This window comes from Mustelus asterias, chromosome 3 (assembly GCF_964213995.1).
Source record: "Mustelus asterias chromosome 3, sMusAst1.hap1.1, whole genome shotgun sequence".
Lineage (NCBI taxonomy): Eukaryota > Metazoa > Chordata > Chondrichthyes > Carcharhiniformes > Triakidae > Mustelus > Mustelus asterias.
Window position 1 is genome coordinate 104,167,670 of NC_135803.1, and position 11,538 is coordinate 104,179,207.

Sequence of the window (11,538 nt, forward strand, 5' to 3'; positions counted from 1 at the left end):
TATTAAGTTGATCTTTCTCTACACCCTAGCTATGATTGCAAAACTACATTCTGCACTCTCTCATTTCCTTCTCAATGCACAGTATGCTTTGTCCATATAGAACACAAGAAACAATACTTTTCACTAAATACTAATACATGTGACAATAAATCAAGTCAAAGTGAAATCCATTACAACACAATTTTTCTCCCCAACACCCGTCATCTCAACCAAGTAGAAGGACAAGATCTCCACCTCCAGTCACACACCATCCTGACTTGAACACGCAATGCCATTTCTTAACTGTGGCTGGTCAAAATTGTGGAACACCCCCAACAGCACTATGGGAGTAACTTCACCACATGGGACTGTGGTGGTTCAAGAACCGCTGCTTTGTCAAGGACTGTTGGGCATGGGCAACAAATGCCAGCTTTGCCCACATCCTGAAAATGAATTTAGAAAACAAATTTATCTTTTCAAAGCAAATAATCCTTGTCTTTATACAAAATTGCACAGAGGATACAGAGGAAATCATTAGAAATCTGAATGGGAGAGAGAATGTTCAATTAGTAATCACCCTGGATATTCAGTGATCTGCCTCGCTTTTTCCAAAACACAACCTGAAAAAGTCAACAACCTGGAACATGCTTTGTGCCACCAAACCTCTTGTACGATAATTCTCCCTGCCAAAAAAAAAGATAGGGCACATTTTGGAAGATGAAGTAGGAATTTAAATTCTGCTGAGAAGAGTTTTCTCCTGAATCTTCAACTTTTTAAGCTCCTGAGGGAGGGTTGATTGAAAATATCATTCTTTTCAATTGTTTAGGGAAATGGCAATTCAGACTGGAGCGGACAATGCACACAACACAACTCAAAGAAAAATTATTTCAAGACTCACGCTGAATCTTTCAACCACTTCAATCAACAAGTTCTTACACATTGCAAATCCATACATGGGAAGAGAAAGGGATAAAGAGAAGAGAGATGAGGAAGAAAGAGGAGAGAAGACAGGGAAAAATAAAGGAAGAATGGGTGAATGAATTTCAATCAAGTCATTGCGATTTGTACACAGTTCATTGCAGGTTTCAGCAAGACAGCCACCTTAAAACTCCCATATAATATGCTGCACAAATGCAAATCTGAGAATCATTTGCATCAAGCCACAAGCTGAAATCAGGTTTAACTACATCCTGATAATATGACTCCATTTACTGAAAAGACTAGGCAGAGGATTCTCTACATAAATTTAAATGATCACTACAATGTGAGGGTTTTATATTTTCCTGCCCTCAATAAATATTTAGGGAGGTGATGTGGCGCAGTGGGTAGCGTCCCTCCCTCAATCTGAGCCAGAAGCTCCAAGATGGAATCCCATCCCAGGATCTCAAGGCCAAAGAAATTGCATTCATAATGTGGCCAAAGCAGATTCTTCCAGAGCAGACGCCAATGACAGACAGGAAGAACGGAAGAGATTTCTGGTAAGCCACGTGACAGAAAGTTCCAGACTACCTCCACCTCAGTGTTTCTGGCTTTGGTACCTTAAAAAGTCAGCAATGCTGTTGTTTGGGATATTGAGGGTGGCGAGATGGAGAGGGTCCCCACACGATGTTCAGCACTATTCGCAATTCCTTAGACACTAAGAAGCAGTCCATGTCCAAATGCAGCAAGACCAAGGCAATATCCAGGCTTGGGCTGACAAGTGGAAAGTGATATTCGCAACACACAAGTGCCAGGCAATAACCATCTTATCATAGAATCCCTACAGTGCAGAAGGAGGCCATTCAGTCCATCGAATCTGCACCGCCACAATTCCACACAGGCCCTATCTCCGTAACCTCACATATTTACCCTGCTAATCCCTCTTAACACTAAGGGTCAATTTAGCATGACCAATCAACCTAATCTGTACATCTTTGGAGTGTGGGAGGAAACTGGAGCACCTAGAGAAAACCTACGCAGACACGGGGAGAACATATAAACTCCACACAGATAATCACCTGAAGATGGAATTGAACCCCGGTCCCTGGTGCTGTGAGATAGCAGTGCTAACCACTGTGCTACCACGTTACCCAACAAGACAGAATTTAACCCTCACCCCTTAACATTCAATGACATTACCATCACTGAATTCCCCACTATCAATATCCTGGGTGTTGCCATTGACCAGAAACTGAACTGGACTTGCCATATAAATAGTGTGGCTACCAAAGCAGGTCAAAGGCTAGGAATCCTGTGGCAAGTAACTCACCTCCTGACTCCCCAAAGCCTATCCGCAATCAAGGAGGCATAAATCAGGAATGTAATGGAATATTCTCCATTTGCCTGGATGAGAGCAGCTCCAACAACACTCAAGAAGCTAGTCCTGGACAAGCCCTCTTACCTGCTACCCTTCCCACAAACATTCACTCTCTTCACCATCAATGTACAAAGGTGTGTACTATCCACATGATGCACTGCAGGAACTCACACTGACTCCTCAGACAGAACCTTCCAAAGCTACGACCACTAGCATCTCGAAGGACAAGGACAGCAGATACATGGGAACCCCATCACTTGGAAGTTCCCCTCCAAGCCACTCACCATCCTGACTTGGAAATATATCGCTGTTCCTTCACTGTTGCTGGTCAAAATCCTGGAACTCCCTAACAGCACTGTGGATGTACCTACACCACAAGGATTACAACAGTTCAAGAAGGCAGCTCACCACCACCTTCTCAAGAGCAAATAGGGATGGGCAATAAATGCTGGCCTTGCCAACAGCACCCATATCCCTTGAACAAATAAAAAAGCAACACTAAAGATTCAAGCATCTGGCATGTCTTTTTATCTTCTCCCCTCGCTGCTGGTGATGGTAGTACAGGGACAGGACTTTCTCCCAGAGCAAATCAAATGGCCTGTGTCAAGAAATTCCAATAAATGTGACCATTCATGGACACAGAGCTTCTCCAGTAATTATCTCAGCTGGGGTTTGTCCAAGAGTCCCCAATCAGTTTAATTGCATTTGCTTTCAAATTTCAAGGACAGCAAGAGAGAGCAAAGTCAATTTTAAAACATTGGTGAAAAAATTGTCCTCTTACTGTCAGGATAGACTCATATTCCCCAATGCCTATGTTCAATGATGGTATAACTCAGGTGATTCATCAATACTGCCGCTGTGACAGACAACCTGGATATCCTCGGGTGGATGGAGCTATTACAAGGGGGCATAACTACAGGGTTCGTGGTGGGAGATATAGGAAGGATATCAGAGGTAGGTTCTTTACGCAGAGAGTGGTTGGGGTGTGGAATGGACTGCCTGCAGTGATAGTGGAGTCAGACACTTTAGCAACATTTAAGCGGTTATTGGATAGGCACATGGAGCACACCAGGATGATAGGGAGTGGGATAGCTTGATCTTGGTTTCAGATAAAGCTCGGCACAACATCGTGGGCCGAAAGGCCTGTTCTGTGCTGTACTGTTCTATGTTCTATCATGTCTTCTGCACCTACGCCCCTGTGTTGTTTGTCACACTATTCACAGGCTGACTGAGGAAATACTTGGTAAAGCAAGACCAGGTATGAATGTGAAAGCTGACTTACTTTACAGACAGCATATGAACTGTGTTATAGTTATAATTGGGCATGGTTAATTCAATCAATAAAACGTGTAAGAATGAATAAGATGACTGTGCTACAGTTCCCACATCACTGAGTGGTCATGCTCGACTTCAAACAAATAACATCCAACTACTATCCTACACTGCCACCATCTTTGCTGGACCCAAATGCCCTTCCTATTTTCGAAAACATTACTGACCGTGGGTGGAAATTAGTGGCAGTGGGCCATTTATTCAGGGTGGCAAGTCAGGACCCCATTGCCATCCTGCCTCCACACCAAGTCCACGGCAGGAAGGCTCTTAGATGGCCTTGCTGCTCCAGTGCCGAGATCCTCAAGTGGACAGTTAACACCTGCTCAAGGATCATATCCCGCCGCCATTGCTATTAACCAGTGGCAGGAGGGTGGCTCATCATGCAGGGAGCATGGCAACCAAACCCATGCAGGGCAACATTCAGTGCCTGGTCAAGCAAAGGAGCCAGCAAAGAGAAGGCGTGAGGGACCACTGAAAGCCAACCCCTGCCCTTGCTGCTGACCTCTCTCCCTCTGTGTGACCCCACCTCCTGCTATCACTTAGTTGTATCTGTAGCCTGGGATCCAGCAATAGTACCTTGCCTCAGGTGGGTGTCATGTCAGCAGCACCACTGCCTTGGTGGCACTACCATGCAATAAGAGTTGCCCCACATTTGGCTGGCAATACCTAACAGGTGGAACTTTTGCTCCCAGGGCCCTTAATCCCAATGAAGTCCCACCACTAACCAGTTAAGCGCCTGATTGCTGGCAGCTTGGGTGAACAAGGGTGCATTAATATCTTTGTAAAAAAAAAAATCTAATTTTTGTTTGTGTTTAGCATCTAACTGAAATTTGCTTTCTTATTTCTAAATTTCATAACTTTAAGCAAGGTTTTCAGGACTCCGCTGCAAGAGAAGTTGAAGCTAGCTAATTAAGGAAAACAGCTTAAATCAATTTTTCTGTAACTGGGGTCAGCTAACTACTTAATCTCAGCAGGAATATAAAAACAGCCACTTCAGTGCAGCTTAACATGGCGTGCGACTTTGAGCAGAGTGCTGGGAGTTGGGTCATTAGGGGAGGAAGGGAAGTAGCTAACTGCTTGGTGAGTATCTGGTGGACTTCATCCTAGGCTCTTAAAAGGCTAGTGAGATAACTGATTAATTTTCCAAAATTCCCTGGATTCGGGGAAGGTGCCATTAGATTGAAAAATTGTTTTATTCAAAAAGGGAGGGAGAGAGGAAGCAGGAAAATACAGGCCAGTTAGCTTAACATGGCTCATAGGGAAAATGTTGGAAGCCAGTATTAAAGATGTCAAAGGGCACTTAGAAACTTTCGAGGTAATCAGGCAGAGCCAACATGGTTGAATGATGGGGAAACCGCGCTTAACCAATTGCAGTTCTTCAAAGGAGTCACATATGCTGTGGATAAAGGAGAATTAATGGATGTATTATACTTAGATTTCCAGAAGACGCTTCATAAGGAGCCACATCAAAGGTTATTGCAGAAAATAAAAGCTCATGGTTTAAGGGGTAACATATCCGTATGGATAGAAGATTGGCTAGCTAATAGGTTAACCATAACTGAGGAAGGTGCAGGAGGAGTTACCAGAGAAATGTGGCTGCATCATTGGAGGCCACAGTAAATGGGATCTCAGCTATGCAGATGGCACAACACTCACAGCCAGAAACTATGGCAGATCTAGTCAAAAAACACCGAGTCTTTAGGATTGAACATAACTGAGGAAAAGACCAACGCTATAGCTCTAAATGGCAGTGGAAAAGTCAAGATTAGAAGCACCGAGATAGAGGCAACTAATAAATTGAAATACTCTGGCTCAATGATAAACACAAAGAATATAATCCGGATTAGATTAGTTTCGACAAGAAGCCCAATCAGTGATTGAAGGAAGGTCTGGACATCTAAGAGCATCAGCATGAAGCTGAAAAATGTCCAGTACAGTCACTCATGTAGAGTGCTGCACACCATAGATGCGAGAGGTGGACTTTGAAAATGACTTTGGGGGGGGGGGGGGGGGGGGGGAGAGAGGTGGTGCCCTAGTGATATTATCGCTAGACTATTAATCCAGAAACTCAGTTAATATTCTGGGGACCCGGGTTCGAATCCTGCCACGACGGATGGTGGAATTTGAATTCAATAAAAATATCTGGAATTAAGAATCTACTAATGACCACAAAACCATCGTCGATTGTCGGAAAAACTCATCTGGTTCACTAATATCCTTTAGAGAAAGAAATCTGCTGTCTTTGCCTGGTGTGACCTACATGTGACTTCAGAGCCACAGTTCTCAACTGACCTCCAAGGGCAACTAGGGATGGGCAGTAAATGCTGGCCAGCCAGCGACGCCCATGTACCATGAATGAATTAGAAAAGAATCAGGCTGAGAAGAAAGGAGCATTTGAAATGTAGATAATGGCAGAAGATGCTGAGAATCAGCTGGATGGACAGAAAGACAAATGAGTGGGTTAGATCATGAGTAGCAGTTCAGGAATCAAAGGGGTTGCTCGGAACAGTTTGAAGGGGAAGGACAGCCAGATACAGACATTGGAAACAAAGACCTTGCAGCCTCATCTGGGCAACAACTGAAGGAGAGATTGAGGGTAAAGAGAGAACTGGAAGAAGAAAAAAATGGATGGGAGGATAATACTGAGGTGTGGACCGAGGGAAGCTTGAAGAAAACCAGAGAAAAAAGCAAGACAAAGGGTGTAGTGACAGCAAATGAATGAAACTCTTTAATAAAAATCTGAGTCAAAATTCCTACGACAAGGCGGAAAGCCACAACCAACCTCATTGGATCACAGCATTGTGAAACAGAATATAACTGGGGAGCAATATCCCACTCACACCCATCTTCCAAAATGCAAACACCAAAAATAAGATAAGCTGAAACACCACACAGCTCAGGCGCATTTAGGGTTAGACACTTGGCAAAGGACTTTTATCATAAGTAACCTATTAGCATTGAAAACGTGCAAACTAAAATCAAAGCTGATGTCCCGTGCACAAACAAAATCACTCGCATATTTCGCTGCTCCCAGCATTACCATACAAAACAAATGCTTTAGTAAACCATTCAAGCACAGAGCCACCAGTGACCTCTCCTACTCACAACGCCCCATTATGCAGAACAATTTCATGTGGCTCAAAAGGAAGCTATGCAAATAGTTTCTAGCACAATACAATCGATTGTTCAACGGCATTGTTAAACAACCCGAGGACACAAGGGCCAAGTAAAGAGCTCATACCGCAATGGATTTTGGGGCGATGGTCATTACTTAATTCAATCTGTACACCATGTCTCTCACAATGGTGCAAAATCATTAATTTACCACTTGGCAATGGTGGAATAATCTTGGCACCCAAACTCCCATCAGACTCCAGCTAAACCACCACTGGCATCCGGAGAAGTAATCGCTCAGGATTAGCAAACTACCTATTTTTAAATGAATGACACTTGGGGGGGGGGGGGGGGGGGGCAATTTCACGTTCCCTGTCGAACATCAAGGATAAAGATCGCAGAAATTGCGTACATGCATTGTCATGACGCTTAATCCAGTATTCAGCACTGATACAAGAATGAAATAACAAAGCTGTAATGAAGCATGCTCACAGACTTCGTCAGGAACTCAAAAGGTCTTTATTACGAGGAAGAACTGTAGAGAGGCTGACAGCACCCCCCCCCCGGCTGCCCCAGCCTCTACATGTCTTCTGCCCAAGAGAGGCCGCCACCCCCTGGTGTGATTACCTACTCTCAGTCCCAATTGGTCCCTCATGCCAGGTGACCCTCTTCTGCTGTGTTGACCATAAAGGGACAATCACCACAAAAGCACACACTGCAATCTTTATATTGCTGCAGGCAGAGACAGCAGCAGCAGGATGCAGTGAGCCCTATAGGAAGCGATCAAGATTTTCAATCTACTGTGTGATCGATAAAAACCGTCCTCCCCATGATTACGGCGGTGAGTAGCTACATTGTATAAAACAGGGTGGCTCCAAAAGGTCAGAATAAAAGACCTTGCAAAGTGAAAAAGAAACAGAAAATGTTGGAAATACTCAGCAGATCAGGCAGCATCTGCGGAAAGAGAAAGTTAATTAATGTTTCAGGTCAATTGCAATGGTTGAGAGGCTGAAAAGGCTGTAGAATTGAGTTTAACAACTTTATGTCTCAACTACAGCTTTCATTTTCTCTTGAACATTCTTCGCCTCTGGAACTTTCTTTATCATAGAATCATAGAAACCCTACAGTACAGAAAGAGGCCATTCGGCCCATCAAGTCTGCACCGAACACAATCCCACCCAGGCCCTACCCCCATATCCCTACATATTTTCCCACTAACCCCTCTAACCTACGCATCTCAGGACACTAAGGGGCAATTTTAGCATGGCCAATCAACCTCACCCGCACATCTTTGGACTGTGGGAGGAAACTTTCTATACTTGTCTCAATGTCACCACCATTTGCCCCATCACTACTTGTCTCATTTAATCACTCTACACAATCACTGATCTTTCCTTTTTGTTCTTCCTTCTCTATCTTATCCTGGATTAAATCAACTAATCTCTAACATCCCCCCAATTTCATACCATCACAAAATCCTTACAGTGTAGAAGGAAGCCATTCGGTCCATCGAGTCTGTACCGACTCTCTGACAGGGTATCTTACCCAGGATCTTTCACCCGCCTTATCCCTATAATCCTGCACATTTATCATAGCTGGTAAATGTGGGGGCGACATGGTGGTTAGCACTGCTAACAGGGACCTGGGTTGATTCCTACTTGGGTCACTGCCTGTGAGGAGTTTGCACGTTCTCCCCATGTCTGCGTGGGTTTCCTCCGGGTGCTCCGGTTTCCTCTCACAGTCCGAAGATGCGCGGATTAGGTGGATTGGCCATGTTAAATCGCCCCTTAGAGTCAGGGGGACTAGCTAGCGTAAATGCATGGGGTTATGGGAATAGGGCCTGGGTGGAATGCGGTCGGTGCAGACATGGTGGGCTGAATGGCCTCCTTTTGCTCTGTCAGATTCTATAATCCACTTAACCTGCACACCTTTGGACTGTGGGAGGAAACCGGAGCACCCGGAGGAAACCCAATCAGAGCCGGGGAGAATGTGCAAACTCCACACAGACAACCAAGGTGGGAATTGAACCCGGGCGCTGTGAGGCAGCAGTGCTAATCACTGTGCCTTCTTTCTGATGAAAGATCATCGGCCTGAGGCATTAATAGTGACTCTCTCCATAGATGCTACCGCACTTGCTGGGTGTTTACAACATTTTCTCTTTTTAATTTCAGATTTCCAACCTATGTGGTATTTTGCCCTTGAGTAATGAAGACAGCTTTGTTCACAATTCGAGAAATGCCAACTTAACTAAGCTTACAGACAACACAATTTATAGTTTTGCCTTGGGGGACCTACAAGGTATTGGGATGTGTATCAGTAAAGAGGAGTAAGTGAAAGTTCCACTAAAGGGCTCTTGTCACACCAAGTCGTCAACATGAGTTCTGCATTCATGTGGTTGAGTATCATTTACTCGTGATTTAGTTGTTTACAGATTAGCTGGTTTGTGTCATGAGTGAAGACACTAACTAAATCAAGTTGACAGCCATTATTTATGGTCGTGTCAGGAGGCCAGCACAGTACAACACTAAATCGGATGCCAATCTGTAACTCACGGAACTGAGAGAACACAGTCTCCACCCTTTGTGGGGACACTGCAACTGCCTTTCAGGCATGGAGAAAAAAGTCTTGGAGAATGGGATGCATCTCCTGAAAAGGGAAATCTGGATCTGCAAGGGACCAGGATACAACAAAGAGATAAATGCTTTATTCTTGCATGGGATGTAGGCATCACTGGCAAGGCCAGCATTTATTGCCCATCCCTAATTGCCTTTGAACTGTGTGGTTTGCTAGACCAGTTCCGAGTCAAACTCATTGCTGTAGATTTGGCGTCATGTCTGGGTTATGAACGGCAGATTTCAGTTCCCTAAAGGGCATTAGCAAACCAGATGGGGTTTGATGACAATTGAGAATGGTTTTGTGGTCACTATGACTGAGATTTATAATATCCCAAATTATTAGTTACTCGAATTTAAATTCCACCAGCTGCTGTCGTGGGATATGAACCCGTGTCCTCGGAGCATTAGCTGGGTCTCTGGATCACTCGTGACATTGTCACTGTGCCACTGCGAGGAGGGTACAATTCGGCAACCAATGTGGCACTAAGCCATCCTAGATGGGAGGGGGCATGGTTTTAACTGGCAGATAAATAACCTGGAGGAGTAATAAAAATTAAACACAATGATAGTTTTTTAAAAAAGCCAAACATGTCATATGATCGGAAGGTCTCAAACCCAGTAATTCAACTGTGCTCATGCAAACTCATTTCCAAACATTAAACACTAAGGACAGACACACTAGGATGCAGACACCCTTTTGAACTCCCACATACCAATGTTATTGTGTACTGTCTGATTAAGCCCTCCTACTCTCTATGCCTGCAAGCCTAGGCACAGTGATTACGGGCCAGCAGACAAACCTCCCCTTTCCCGGCAGCAGATGACTTTGCTGAAAGACCAGAGAGAAGCCACAGGAGGAAGTTGGCTCACCACAATTCTAGGCTTGGGTGAGTTTGTGCGTGGTAGAGAGAAAAAAAAAGTTGGAAAAATCCCCAGAACATAACATATGTTTACAGATGTGGGGGCGGGCTAACCAGTCTGTTTTTCTCTCCACAGCGTGGGATTACTTGGCAGCTGCCACAGTCGCTCAGCTTGTCTGATACACAAAGCAAGAATCTAGAGAAGCCTTCTTTCAAGGCAATTCCCGTCCAGCTTGCTGCCCGTAACCCAACAATTACTTGGAGGAAATACAAAGAGCTTAGCAGCTTTGCAATGCTGCACCCGCCTTCTCTCACCACACACACAGACCCAATACACAAAACTGGGGGCACTGGGCCATGATGGTGAAGTGGGGGGGGTGAATTATACATATTCATCACAACTCTGTGTTTAATCAAATGGAAGGGAAAACCAGTAAAACTTGGAAATGGTTGTTACTGGTCCAAACTGGAATTCTATTTTAAGGTATACAAGACCAGTGCGGATCAGTTCCACTCATTTCCCAAGTTTACTGGTTTTGCCTTCTTGTGGGTGGGGGCCGGGGCGGACTGTAGCCAAAGACTGACCAAATGAATGAGTCCAAGTGTATCTACATTAAACATTCAGGGTTGGGGGAAAAGGGATGGGGCAAATGAAAAGCAACAGTTTGGTAGTTTGCCATTGTAAAAAAAAAAGTCATATTTCAATACCAATTTGTCATGTTCAACTTCCTTGTGGATATACGTTAATCATATGGAAAATATATGCAATTGATCCACCCACTTTCCAATTGACTATTGATAAGTTGCGCATCAAATCTTGACAAAAACAGTTTTGCCAAAAGATAAATCACCCTTGCAGATGGCTGGAAGGGTACTGGCACCAGTCAGTGTGGCAATAAGCCATTCAAAACTGACAAGGTTCTACATTCTCGTCCCACGCTGTGTTGAGTTGGCTGAAAGGAGGGGTAGTACTAACCTCTATGAAATGCCACAGTGGCCCTGGGAAAAGAAGGGGCGGGATGCATGAGGTGCGTGGGTGTGAAGGAAATTCAGCCAGGGATCATAAAATCATAGAATCCCTATAGTGCAGAAGGAGGTCATTCGGCCAATCGCACCTTCACTGACAACAATCCCACCCAGACCCCATCCCCATAACCCCACACATTTACCTTGCTAATTCCCCTGACACTAAGGGGCAATTTAGCATAGCTAATAAACCTAACCTGCACATCTTTAAACTGTGGGAGGAAACAGGAGCACCCAGAGAAAACCCACGCAGACACTGGGGAGAATGTGCAAACACCACGTTGTCAGTCACCAAAGGCCAGAATTGAACCTGGGT

At 44.5% G+C, this 11,538-nt stretch overlaps 1 protein-coding gene across 1 annotated transcript in view; it reads right to left on the reverse strand.

Moving 5' to 3' along the window:
• The window catches only part of itpr1b (inositol 1,4,5-trisphosphate receptor, type 1b), a 521,126-nt gene that overhangs the window by 22,804 nt on the left and 486,784 nt on the right, over nt 1-11,538 (reverse strand). The window lies entirely within an intron of this gene.